This window comes from Orycteropus afer, unplaced genomic scaffold (assembly GCF_000298275.1).
Source record: "Orycteropus afer afer isolate SDZICR_OR568_19922 unplaced genomic scaffold, OryAfe1.0 scaffold00128, whole genome shotgun sequence".
NCBI classification, from domain to species: Eukaryota; Metazoa; Chordata; class Mammalia; order Tubulidentata; family Orycteropodidae; genus Orycteropus; species Orycteropus afer.
Genome location: NW_006921715.1, coordinates 2,924,611 through 2,939,628, shown reverse-complemented (window position 1 = coordinate 2,939,628; position 15,018 = coordinate 2,924,611).

The window sequence follows — 15,018 nt, the reverse complement described above, 5'->3', positions numbered from 1 at the left end:
AGGATCCCCTCAGGCTGTGTCCCAAAACTTTGAATCTCAGGCTGGCTAGCTGCAGGAGGTGATGGCTGCCCCACCCCTTTGCCCTACCAGAGGCCCATGGTGTGAAGGACTCTATCATTTTCCTCCCAATGAGTTTTGATAAGAGCTGCAGAATTAGATCTTTAAGTTCAAATCATGTTGATCTCCTGCCCAAGGAGGGGAAAAGTAGTTACAAAGAAAAGAATACTCCCAAGTTTGCTTCCATAAAGGGGTCTTAATTACAAAGCTGGACATCTTGTGGAATCCAAAGAAAAAATACACCTGTATCTACAAGCAAGGTAGACATCCACTGTGGAGTTGGCACATCATGGCTGCTCTAAGCACTCAGGTTTCAAGTAGCTCGTGCAAATGGCTCCATGTGAGAGGGGCCTCCTGAGCCCTTATGCAGTACCTGATCTTGGTCCTGAGCCATTTACCTTGACCCATTTGCACTCTACCCACCAACCAACTGGGGATGTCCAGCTTGACTTGATGATTCCATTAAAGCTGTAAACTATCAAATCATGAACTTCAAATATCTGACTCCAAGTTCACTAAGTAACTTTCTGAGAATACAGTAGCTTCCAAGGATCTTACCTGGAGGCGGAAAATGTGCTGGTCAAGGATCCTGCTCCCTAATCTCATTATCTAAGTCAGCAGCAACATTTCCCATTTAAAATCGATACACTTTTACCCAGATTGATACATCAAGATCATGAGCAAGTTTATTCCTGAAAAGCTCATATTCCAAATCTATGAATCAATTTCTGAACCTGTATGGCTGAGGGCAAGATAGGAGAACACCTTAACTAGGCAATACCACATTGTGGGGACCTACCTGCCTGACAGTGGGTCTTCCCCAATGGTAGTGTGACTGTGCATCCCTATACCTCTCTTGGACCTCTGCTATTGAAGCATTTTGGATTCATGGCTTCCTCTCCATTGGCCTGTGCACACCTTGAAGACATTCATCTATTCCTTTTCCTGCTGCACACCTCTGAGAGGACTGGGACTATTCTATCAGTAAAAGCCAGTTGCTGTTCAGTCAACTTCAATTCCTAGGAACTCCACATACCTCATAGTAGAGCTGTCTTCCATAGGGTATTCAGTGACTGATTATGTGGAACTCAATCGGTAGGCCCTTCTTCCAAGGCATCTCTGAGTGGACTTGAACTTCCTATGTTTCAGTTAGCAGCTGAGTGCATTAAACCTTGGCACCAGCCAGAGAGCCCTGGCTCTCTTCTAGGTACTGGGAATGCTGGCATACATGTCAGACAGTCCAAGGTCCATGGGGCTTATATATAGTGGGATGAAGGGAGAGGAGCAAAGGCATATCTAAGGTATGGAAGATATGACACATGTCCTGGACACCACTTGAAGGGGGTCACCACTGAGCAGTTTCTATTAGCCCAGTTGAGCCCAACATCCTTCCCCAAATGTGGTAGACATCCAGAGGCATAGTGGGGGTGGAGGTGCCTAGAGGGACACTTGCTCACAGGCACAAGCCCAAGAGGGCACCAGACAAGGCAGAAAATGACATTCCAAGATGCCACACATATGAAAGGTGCCTGACGAGGCAGCCAGACAAGTAGGAAGAGGTTTCTGCTGATGCATGGCAGGTATGAACATCAATTCATCTGGAAATTGGGGAAGGGAATGCAACTTAGAGATTGCCCTAGGCACTTGTTGCACTTGCTATACCTTGGAGAGAAGGCAGTCAACAAATAATAAATAAGCACGGACAATATCAGAGTGGCCAGTGCTATTACAGGAAGATGAGTGAGAGTGAAGCTACTCCGGATAAGTGTGCGTGGAAGATCTCTGAGGAGGTAGCTTTTAATGATAAGAGAGGAAAGACCCTGTGACTGGAGATCAGCCTGAGGACAATTCCAGCCAAGGAGACAGTGAGTAGAGAGGTGCCAAAGTATGAAGTACATCACAGGCAACAAAAAGTCTAGGGGCTAAAGATTAGGGCCAAGTGGTGGCCTGGTTTGTAAGGGATTCAGAGAGGTAGAAGGAGCTCTGGTGGTGCAATGGTTAAGTGCTTGGCTAGTGATTGAAACAGCACTTTGAGCCCCCTAGCTGCTCCATGGGAGAAAGAAGTGTCAGTCTACTTTCGTAAAGAGTACAGCCTTGGAAACCCTATGGGATAATTCTCCTCTGTTCTCTAGTTGTGCAATGAGTCTGAATAAGTCAACAGCAGTGGGTTTTGGTCTGGTTGAGAGGTGGAGTGGAGGAAGAGAATAGAGGTCACAAACCAGTCTAAGGAACTTGGATGCTGGTCTGGTTCGCTAGTGCCACTCTGACAGGAATATACCACCAATGGGATGGCCCTAACAAACAGGAGTTCATTCTTACCATTTGAAGGCTTTAAGTCCAATTTCAAAGTGCCAGGCTCTAGGGGCTGTGTGAAAGCCCCTCGACCTTGGGCTTCAGCTCTCCCTCCTGCTCCTGGCCCACTGAAGCTAGAGGCTTTTCTTCACTCAGACAGCTGCTGGTTGCTGAGACTGACAAACCCAAGGCTGACAAGTAAAAAGGCACAGTCCCAATGTTACTAACCACACAGCAGGCCATTGATTCAAGTCCATTGAAAGTACCAAGGTCGGCAGAGCATGGCAAGCTGTCAAACAACAACATGGCTACATGCAGGGTTCAAGTGTCACATAAGCTAGAGACCGTTCCCCAAGGCTTCTCCTTATATACAGGAAGCAGACTACATCCTAAAGGCAGCTACTCAGCTGCTCACAGTAGGTTCCACTAGGGGTCTGATTACCAGTCTCATCATGGGGAATACTACATCCAGCTGCCCAGACACTCAACCAGGCGCAGCCAAGTTGACACACAAACTGAACTACCACATATGCCATTCTAAATGTGGTAGAAGGGACCTGAGATTTTTAATGAAGGGAATATTGTGACCTGAGTTATCTTTCAAAATGATCACTTAGTTTGTTGGGTAGAATATGGACAGGGCCACCCAATGCAAAGAGACTCTGAATGGTTGTGTGTTAGGCTGGGTTCTCTAGAGAAGCCAAATCAGTGACTCTTATGTGTATAAATATGTATGAGAGAGATTTTTCCTAAGGAAATGGCTCATATGGGTGTAGGGGTTGAGCTTGACTTCAGGTTGGAGGCTTCTCCTGGCTCAAGTAGCTGCAGGGGCTGATGAACCCAAGGTTAGCAAGTCAGACAGCAAGCTGCTGGTTCACAGGCTACTGAAACCAGTGAATCCCAAAAGCAGCAGGCAATATGGGAGACTGCTGACTCAAGTCCAAAGAACTGAGGTCAGAAAATGCCAAGCCAGATGCAGGATCCAGGTGGAGCAAAAGATCCCAGGACTTTGCCAGAACATCCTTATGTATGGCAAGCAGGTCACACACCTTCCTTTCAACTGATTGACTGCTCAGAGCAGATTTCATCATGGAGGTGACGACATTAGGGCAGATCTCATCATTGTGGGTGACTACATCATAACTGCTAAACCTCTGAGAATCATGGCCCAGGTGAGCTGACCCATAATCTTAACTGTCACAGGTTAAATCTGCAGTTTAGGTAATGACTGGGGCTAAAGAGAGAAGTGGACAGTTCAGGTCACTTTTAGAAAACACATAACTAGTAAGTCTTATTTCTGTGCATCCAGGGCCTTGCTCTTAATATATATCAGAAAGGGTGAATTTATTTGGCGCTTGGGTAAGTTAAATTGAAGAAAGATGCCTTGATTTTGTGAGTCACGAGCTAGTATGTCTTTAACTCACCATTTAAATATTGAGCACTTTGGATAAAGAGAAGCAAGGCTTTTTCACTCTGCAGGAGGTGCAGATCTAAATCATAGTCAAACTCTTCATATAAAAGTATGAACATCACCACGTTCATCTGATCATAAAAAAGCTCTTCAAACAAAGCTGTCCCCAAAGGAAGACAGTGACTTCTTAGAACTCCCATTTCCATCCTTTTTGTTTGAACTCTGGCCAGAGACCAAGTCAGGGAGGAAAGCTTAAAGAAAGGCCCAGGGCTGCATCCTCAGCTGCCAGGTCCCCAGGTCATGTGAGGCTGTAGAAAGAAGGAAGCAGCTTGCACTTTCTACACACCTTCTCAGCCCAGAAACCAAGCCGAGAAGGAGAGGTCTCATCTTGGCCTGGCTATAAATTGGCTAAGTCCTATTTAATGTTACATTCTGCTTGGGGTGTCATTTAGTAGAATAGTCCAGCCCTATGTGACTGATCACATCACAGGCTTCCAGACAGGGGAAAAAAGACACAAAGGATTATGGCAAAAAGGAACAGTGCTACTTCATGGTTACTTGAGCTCAGGCCCAAATGAGATTGCAGAGAGCTCTCCTCACTTAGAATGGACCCAAGGCAGCCTGTCTTCTAAACCAGGTCCCAGACCAGTCACTGTCTGCTAAGCCATCTTCACCTGACCTTGGACCCATTTCCATTCACAGATGAGGACACCAAGGTGGAAAGAAATGCATGAAATTGTCTGGCATCTTAGAGTTGGTAAGTTACAGATCTGAGACTCAAACTTAAGCCCAAGGCCTGGTCTCTTCCCATTTCATTGCACTTTGTCTACAAAAGTGCGGTGGTCGTACCCTGACATACAGCCCAGAAGTCAAAACCATTACTTTTGCTAAGGAAGCCACAAAAATTAGCTTTACTTTTGAACATTTTGGGAGGAAAGTGAAAGTCTGCCCAGGAGCAATCAGCACAGATTTGCTGAATGATACTCTCTCAGGCCTGGTTACTCACCTAGAAGACAGGAATGCATTTCCATTTAGTTCCCAGTCAGGATATTCTGGGAAAAAGACATCACACCACTGCACAGCGTTCAGGAAAATAACAGCTGACAGATTGTTAATGTATAGTCTCATTAAAGAAAACTACCTAAAAATCAACCCAAGGACTTTTCAACTTCCCAACTTCCTGGAGGTCAACTTAAGTGTACTGTTGTAATGTGCATGTCATCTATCTAACACTGAACTCACCACCCCACCTCCATCCCACCACTCCCCAACCTGTGCCTTACACCAACACCAATGTTCCCGAAAATGGCAGCCTCCAATCCACTCAAGTTTAACCACACATCCTGTGAAGCAATTTCCAAGATGATTCACATTGCTTACCCCCAGAGCCTTGGACAATATAGGGTCTACAATAAGCACTGGAATTTTATTGAAATTCTGCCCTAAGACTTGTTCATTGTTTTATCCTTAGAGCTCAATGGAGTATCTCCCACATAGTGATCCTCAGGGAATGTTTGTTTATTTGATCATCTGCATTCAAGGGACTTATTTCATTTGTTGAGATCAACTACCATGTTTTACATCCTCCCACAACACAAACTAATATAAAAGAAGAAGGGATGAAAGAATGCAGGGAGGAGGGAAGGAAGAAAGGATGGAGTGAGGGAGGGAAGAAAAAGAAAGATGTGGATGAAGGAAGGCCTTTACTTTGATCTCTTTCCATTTTAATTAAACTTATGAAACTCACATTGACTTAATGTCTTATGGTTGTTGTCATGCGTCGTCGACTCATAGCACCCCTACAGGACAGAGTAGAACTGCCCCATAGGGTTCCTAGATTGTAGTCATTCTAGGAGCAGAAATGTCCAGCAGATGTCAACCCTTGTGCCATCATATAGAATTGTAGACGAAATGAGCCCAGAAACATCACACAAGTGGGGCTGGGTTATCATCACATTGTACCTGGAAGACCTTGACCCTAGGTTGAGATAAACAGCATACCCTCACACTGCTGATAATTTTTCATAAATCCCCATTGTTTCATTTGCTCAACTCTAAAAAGTTATTGTTCTCCCCCACATTCCAATAAAATAAAGCTAATATTGTGGTGTCATTTGAAAATATATTTATATCTGTTTTCCCTACAAAAAGAGATAATAATGTTATGTTCCAATAATATTAAGTTGCAATGTTATTTGCAAGATTGCAGTGCTTTTAATTTTCTGATTATTTCCACAGTGGGAGTTTCAGCTCAATTTCGATGAAGACACTTCTATCTGTTTTGGTTATTTTTTTATTACAGCTAGAAGCAACAATAATTGCCTTTAATGTAGGAAAACATCACTGAAGAAACAATTGTTGTCCCCAAAGAATAAGATCATCAGGGCAAATTTTGATGTAAAAAAAATTTGTACATTAATTGCAGAGTCTTATAAATATATTTACTAAATTGCATCAGTGACTGTCTTCAAAGAAACCATCTTTTTTATTTCTTTTATCAAACCACCCTTTCTCAATGGCCCCAGCAACAGAAAGCTAACACAACCATCGACCCTCAGAACACCAAGAATTCATAGACATATGTTGTCCACAGGATGGAGTGGATGCTGATGGTAGGGACAAACCCAGAGAGAACTGGGTCTGAATGTTGACTCAAACTTAGAAGCTATTTGATCTTCAGTAAACCATTTAATATCTCCAGCCCTCATTCTCTACCACTCAAAAAATATTATTGTAACATTAAATTAAATGCTGTGTGTGAAATAGGATGTACCATAGGTCTAACACAAAGTAAACAAACAAACAAAAAAAAAAACCTCACTGCTGTCAAGTTGGATTTGACTCATAGAAACTGCTCCTTGGGTTTCTGAGGTGACATCACTACAGAAGTAGATTGTCCAACCTACCTTCTGAGGAGTGGCCAGTGAGTTTGAACCACCAGCCTCTGGTTAGAGTCAAATGCCTTAGGCACTATGTCACCAGAACTAGGCACTAAATAATTGGCAGCTGTGATGATGAAGGTGATGATATTGATGCTACATTCTTTCATTATCTTAACATAGATTGGGTGCCTACCATGCCACAATTCTGAGCCCTGTTATAGGCAATGGATGTCCGTGATGAAGTTGATGATGATGATGATGGAGCAGATGTCAATCATTATGTTCCTAGGATTGAATCACTATGAGCTAGTTAACCTCACAAAGTGGACTGCTGTATTACTCCAGTTATGTCTGCAAAATTGGGTTGATCATATCAGTATTCCTTACATGCCCGGAGCTTCCAAAATGTTGTCTCCCTCAGCACACATCCCAAGTCCTCTTTTCCTCTCAGTTTCCTTTCGGCTTGCCTGCCTTTGCCATAAAAGTTGGGAAACATAACATTTAAATTTCCCAGGCTCTCATGCAGCTAGAGTCTTCTTTGTGACTATGTTCTGACCCTCAAACTATAGCTAAATGTCTGCTGAGGAATTTTGTAAGGGGCTTTTGCTTTCATATTACAGGCATCTATCTCTTCTTGGTTTTCCCAAACTATACACCATTTGAGGAGCCTTGGTGGTACAGTAGTTAAACCACTTGGCTGCTGAAAGTTCAATGGTATGAACTCACCAGCCACTCTGTATGATAAAGATGAGGCAGTGGGCTTCCATAAAGATGATAGCCTAGGAAACCCTATGGGTCAGTTCTAATCTGTCTTATAGGGTCACTATAAGTCAGAATTGACTGTATGGCAGTGAGTTTGATTTGGTTTTCATACAATATTTATGTTGTCCAAGAGTGGAAAGTGATTTACTGGAAGACAAGCAACAAACATTATTCCTTCCCATGGTACCAGGATTTAGTGCTGTACCTGATAATAGGTACCAGAAAAGTGGAAGTAAAGAAAGAAGGAAGGAAGAAAGAAGGGGCAATGGAAGGAAGGTCTAGATATGATTTGGTCCTAACTGAACTGGCATGCTTCTGTGGGTTATCATCTTACTCATCATCACCACCACCACCACCATCATCACCATCATCATCATCATCATCACCATCATCATCACTACCACCACCATCATCATCATCATCATCATCGTCATCACCACCACCTTCACCACCCCCACCATCATCATCATCACCACCATCACCATCATCACCACCATCACCATCATCATCACCACCACCATCATCATCACCACCATCATGGCCCTATATTGAGTAATTACTTCAGTTATTCTCAGCCACTACCTAATACCTTTTCAGGAAGCATACACAATTTTGGTGGGGGAAAAAATTAAGATCCATAGAGATTTCAGATTTTTATTTTCATATTCACAAATAGAAAACTACTGTTATTAAGAGAGAGAAATTACTTATGAGAATGAGGCATGCATGTGAATGTCATATGCTGAGGAAAAAAGGAATGAGTAAATAGTGCAATTTAGAATGATTAGTTATTTCTGCCTCCTGAACACAAGTTAGCTCTTTATAAAATGCTATATGGCAAAGTAATCCATGAAAACATTTCCAGAATTAAAAATAAATAAATAAAATAAGCTGTATTACTAAAACCAAAGTCTTTGGCAAATAGCCTATAACTTTCCCAAGTTAACCTCTGATACATTTGCTGATTCCTTTCATTTATTTCCAGATATTTTCCTATGTACTTGTGTACTTGTAATGTGGCATCTGTGGAAATACATGTGTGTACGTGTGTGCACACATGTGAAAGTGAACAGAATCATAGGTTACACAGTGACTTGAAAATGTCTTTTCTCATTGAATAATACATATTGAAGCACTTTATCATCTCTGCATCTGGTGCAATCTCACGGGTTTATATTGATGTCTGGGATCCCAGTACTGTGTGTCAGGTTCTCGCATGGGGTGGCTTGCATGTGGCTGTGATGTGGAGAGCTTTGCTACCTGTATTTCACACATCAGCAGGGTCATCCATGGTGCACTGGTTTCAGAAGTGCTTCCAGACTAAGACAGACTAGGAAGAAAAGTGCTGCAATCTACTTCTGAAAACTAGCCAACAAAAACTTCACTGAGCTCAAGGGTAGTCAATAAATCCGTGGATCAGAAGAGAAGCCTGAAATAGACTCATTCATATATGAACCCTTAATTTTCAACCAAGACACCAAATAAATTCAGTAATTTTTAAAAACACACTTTAGATACGTTGTGCTAAATTAGGTGGGCGTCTGTATGGAAAAAAATGAAACTTAACTCCTCTGCTTTCTCCACATAAGTTGGAACCTTAATGTGAGCAATTTCCTCAGCAGGAGTGAAAATAAATGGAAACTTTGAAATAAAGCTGTGTTTCATATGGAAGATATGCAGAGATCTCACACTCTATCTAATTGAAACTCCAGTAAGACAGGTGACATTTAGAAATAGAATGGCTGACTGTTTCCTGGAATTGAAGGTATTCAAGAAGCCCCAGATGGAGACAAGCCACCCAAATAATCAAGCACAATTATTAGAACTTACAAGCTTTCTATTGAAACTTATGGAAATCGAGCAAAAAGAGGGAACTCTGAAATCTCATGACAAGAAGGATCATACTTTCCACAAGAAAATAAGACTCCAATTTATTTCCAATTTCTTATCAGAAACACCACGATGCCAGGAGACACAGGTATAATGTTGCCATATTCACTGATTTTCAAAAGAAGGGGAAAAATAGAACTTAAATTTTTTAACATTTTGTTTTTTTGTTGATGTTGTTGGGAGTATGCACAGCAGAACATACCTCAATTCACAGTTTCTACATGGTCAATTCCGTGACATTGATTAAATTTTTCAAGTTGTACAACCACTCTCACCTTCTCCCAAATTGTTCTCCCTACTTCCCATAAACTCACCGTCCCCTAAATTCCCTATCTAATATTTCAGGAGAATTGCTGTTGTCAAATGGATCCCATATAGACTGGTTCCAAAAGAACATCACAGTCAGGGCAGGCATTCTTCACTGGCTGAGCTAAACCATTGCTTGGGTTTAAGAAGACTTCCTGGAATATTTCTGGTTTAAGGTTTAAAATTTTATACCCAGGAAAAATATCATTTGGAGTGAGTGTAAAATAAAGATATTTTTGGACAGAAAGTGACTTTGAAATCTTACTACGCACTCTTTTCCTTTTTCTTTTTCCCTAAAATGATCCCTAAGGGATATTTAGCAAGAAGAGAATCAGTCCAGAAAGAAGAAATGGAACACAGAAGGTGACAGTGAGCTAAGATGTCAGTCAGCTACTAATTCTAAGCAACTACTTTCCTTATAAATTAGAGTGGGATTCACTTAGTTTTTAACAAGCTCAAACTAAAACTGCAGGCACAAATAACAGGGAAAATGAAATAGATAGCCGACGGGAGTAAGTAGAAACAGAGATGAAAACACATTAGAGTCCTTGTCTTGAATCAGGGCAAAAATGAAAATATTTGTGACATCCTAGCTTATTTTATTACTTTCGTGAAAGGAAACAGGGATTGATTCTTATGTTATCTAAAATTATTTTTTTATTATTTTTACAATAGGAGAAAAGACTCAGAAATATGCTCAAATGTTTACAGAACTTGAGTGTTTGTTATTATCATCCTGGTACTTTTGTGTATGTTTCCAATTTCTCAAAAAAAAAAAAAAAAATCATGAAGTTCTGTGTAGAAATAGATGCATACAATAGATTTTGAAACACAGAACAAAAGCTGGGAAGAAAATTAAGGAAAGGTAAAAATACTGCTGTGAGTGGTGGAATTTGAGGGGCCTAGTTATCTTTCTTCTCATTTTTCCTAATTCTTTTCAGTTGGTATATTTCCGACAGGAATGGGTACTCAAACACAAAGGACCTCACAGCTTCTCCCCAGGAATCAATACCTTGGCATCTGACATGGTCTCCAATCATTGCTACGTCTTCTTTTCTTCACTTCTGCAGGCTCTGCAAGATAGTAAAGACATTCTTTATTTTTGTTTTTCAGTTTTCCAAATACATTTCCTTTGGTTTCATAGATCAAGCATTGTTTTAACTCAGTTTGCATTTGGTTTGTCCATATTCCCCAAATGGGGAATGTCACCAATAATTAGACCCAAATATTGGGGAAATAAAAAATGAAGGTCTTCTATGACTTTATAAAGAAATCAGCTTGTCTGTTTCCATAATAGACTACAATTCTAACTGTCCAAGAGGCATATGTGTGTCTATGAAAATCCCCACTTCTTCCTACATTACCAATGCTGTTCTGGAGTCCTCAATACTCTCCTGAGAAGTAAAAGAGAACATCTGGCTGCAGTGGTTCCAGATCATGGAATCCTGCAAAAGCCAGTAGAAAGAGTTGGAGCTTCTCACAGCTCACGCACGTGGCTTTCCTTTCAGGCTCCACCTCCTACTAGTAAGACCCACATGCTATCACCTGCCACAACCCCTTTGCTCTCAGGGAAGGTGATTAGCAGATGTTGTCACATGGTATGTCCTCAAAAAGTGGCCATTGTTACTTGTGGCATTTAAACAAATGGGTAGCCATTGGGGGGTGGGGAATAACTGAAAATCTGATATGTGAGTTTCTCAGGACAAAAGACAAAATAACAGATGGAATGCCTGTTTTTTCCCTTTTCAATCAAGATACTGATTCCTGTCAAACGTCTACAGAGCCCTGAAACCATTCATTCATATGCTGGACAGCATGAGTTGGGGACTTGGACATCATACGTGCCTATTTCAATTTTAAGTTCTACCAGTTTTTGGTAGTATGCCTGTTCTTAGAAAGGGTTAATATAACTTTTTGCCTCAGTTATTTTCATCTGCAAAATGGACACAGTGAAGCTCTGTGACAGATCTTTGCATGAAGACTAAGAGGGGTTGTTCGCTCTCCTCACTATTGGGCAACTGTCACTGGCATCTTTGGAGTCCTGAAGATGTATCTGGCATCATGTTAACTACGTTTCATGCAGTGAGTCCTCCCGCAGCTCTGTGACGGAGGGAAGATCTTCTCTTTCATAAGGTCTTCTGTGTAATCTATCGGGTGGCATCGTCACCAGTTTATGTATGAGGAAACCAAGACTCCGAAGGTTTAGGGAAGCTGCCCAAGCTCCCAGCTGGCAGAGCTCAGCACTGCAGCCCTGGAACAAAGCTGCAGATACTGATCAGAGTCTGGAGAATAAGACCAAACCAAGCACAAAAGGTCAAGGCCTGTGGGAAGTTGATGTCTTGGTAACTGAGTGCTGCTGTAACGAAAGATATTACAAATGGTGCTTTATAGAACAGAGAGTTATTTTCCTACAGTTCTGGAGGATACAATTCAAATCAGGGTCTCAGCCATGTTAATCTCTTCTGTGGGCCTCTCTCCTGGCTTCCAGGGTCTCCCAGTGATTTCTGGCATTCTTTGCTCCTGGGCTGTCCTCACATGATGTCTGGCTCTCCCCTTCCACATTTTGTGTCTCTTTTACTCTTCTTATAAGACATCACTCAGAAACGATTACATCTAGGACCCGATCCACTCTGGTATGACCTCATTAACAAAACAGAAGAAAATACCTATTTCTAAACAGTGTCCCATTTTAGGACTTCTATGTAACCTTGGGCAGACACAATTCATTCCATAACAGTTGGTTTTCAGATTAAGTAGCTCTATTTAGTAGAAGTGTGATGTTATTTTAAAAGGGTAATTTCTCCATGCAGATGGTCTGTTTATCATCATCTTCCCTGGCTGTGTACCCTGCTTCTAGCAGACCTCCGTCCGACTCCTCCTCCCAGTTCCCAGGGACTGGGATGGGGACAAGAATGCAAAATGGTTGGCTTTCACTCTAGACTTGACTTATCCTGCTCTTGCCCAGTCTCCGACCCTACATGGCCAGTGAAGCCTTGGTGCTGACAAGCCTGTGCACGTGGAAGTCGTCATCTTGTCTCTGGAGGTAAGTCATACAAGAATTTAGGAACACAGAATGAAAAAGCTTCTTTTAGATACAAAGGTAAGCTGGAAATTTCTCTCTGTTTTGAAGATGGTTTGAGATGCCAAATCAGAGAAATGTGTTGACTTGAAGATGGACATTTTTATTTTTAAAATCTAAAAATGAATCCCTCTGCTTCCCACTGCCAAGTTTAAGCTTCTGCATCACAGGAGTGCTGGTTGCAGAGCCTTTTTCAATGTTGCTATAAAATGCAAGGAACCTTCTCACACTTGAGGTCTGTAGGCTTTGGGGACAAGTTGTATGCTGAGAAAGAAGTTGAATTAAAAATTATGATAGTTTTGGAAACTTGCTTGTCTTAGTGTCTTAGCGCTGCCAAACAAAGCATGCCACAAATGGGTGGTGTTCAAAACAGAAATTAATTTCAGTCAAGAGGACTCAGTCCAAGTTCAGGCATGAGTCTGGAGAGTGGTCTTTCTTTGTGTAATGCAGCCTGAGGGGTGGCGGCAAGCTTTGGCATTCCTGGCCTTGAAGGTTCATCTGCTTTGTGCATCTGTATTCCCATAGTGTTTTCTCCCTGTGTGTCTCTGTGTCAAATGCACTGTTCCCGTAACACAGAAGCGATGAGGTTTAATCCACCTGCTCTGGGATGATCTCATGAAGATTATAAAACCTCTGTTTCCAAAGAGGCCACATTTATAGGCATACCCATCGCCATTGAGTCGATTCTGACTCATAGTGACCCATAGGGTTTCAGGTTTTAAATCTTTACATAAGCAGTTTGCCTCATCTTCCTCCTGCAGAGCATGTGGTGGGTTTGAACCACAAACCTTCTGGTTAGCCCCCACATGCCTTAGCCAGAGCTCTTTATTTATAGGTCTACGGGGCTTAGAATTTCAATACGTATATTTCTGAGGGAAACAATTCAACCCATTACACTATTGAAAGAGGCTTTCAGTAGGAAAATAATTAGCCTATTACTAACAGAAGAAAGCAATAACTTTCTTTGTAAAAAAATAAATCAATAAATAAAAAACAAACTCATTGCCATTGAGTAGGATCCAACTCATAGTGACCCCTCCTTGGGTTTCCGAGACAGTATCACTACAGAAGTAGATTGCCCAACCTTCCTTCTGAGGAGTTGCTTGTGGGTTTGAACCACCAGCCTTCTGGTTAGCAGTCAAATGCCTTAGTCACTATGCTACTAGAGCTGCTTTTAAAGGCATATGGATAATCCAGTTTGCAGGCTTGAAATCCATTACATTCCACTCAAAATGCAACACATCCATACTTTTAACACAAGTAATAGTTATCTCCTCTGCTCTCTCAGACTATACGGCCTATAGCTTCACTTTGGCCATCACTGTGTATCATTCTTGTTTTAGTCTTGTTGCGGTTGTTTTTGGTGGATCCTCTAATCTCCTGGTCTGCCCCAGCAGACTGTGAATTCTTTCAAGGAGGCATGGAATTGGATTATTTCTGCCTCTCTAGCAACTATCTTAGGACCTGACACATTTTATTTCTGTATAGCATGTGTTAAATTTCCCAAGTTCAAAAGATGACCCGTTAAGTCAAAAATAGGCTTTCTCAGCTCTATCCAGACAAGCAGAATGACAAAGGGAGGCGATCTCTTGAGGATTTTACATTATAGATTCCCAGCAAAGTTCCACCTCTCCTCATGTTTCATTGACCTGCTCTTACATCATTTTGGGTGGCTGTGACCACTAGGAGCTAGAAGGCTCAGGCTGCGTCTTGAACAGGCTCAAGCATTTCTGAATTTTGAGACCCTGGCAACAGCATTAAGCCTGAAATCTCCACTTCTCCACTTTCAAAATGGGAATCCTAATCCTGGCCATGTCTGTCTCATAGAAATACTGCAATTATCCCATGAGTCACTGTATAAGAAAGTGCATGGTGACAAGGGAGGTGGCAGGTATCCAGACAATTAGCTGCATTGACAAGATTGACTATAGTTTTCACTTGTCACCCAGGTGTTTGGCATCCCATGTTGGTGGGGATGGAAAAACCAAAGGAGCAGAGAATGGAATAAGTTCCTTGCATGGTTCCACCGCATGCTTTTGAAGTAATTCTCTTTCTGTTCCTCAGAAGAAGAAACTGAGTCTCAGGATGGTTGTCACTTCTCCATCCTCGTGCATTCAGGAAAATGCCAGTACAAAGGATGGAGCCAAGATATTGACAACTCCCATGTTAGCCCTTCCGATACCAACAATTATAGCAGTTCAGAATGGTTTACAGAGCCAGGTGCTTTACGGAACAGACCCAAATATACTCTCTAAGCAGTTGCTGTACACAGATGAGATTGGGTACCACTGGTTGTGAGTGGAATGACCTTGGCTGATACATAGAATCATACTGAGAGA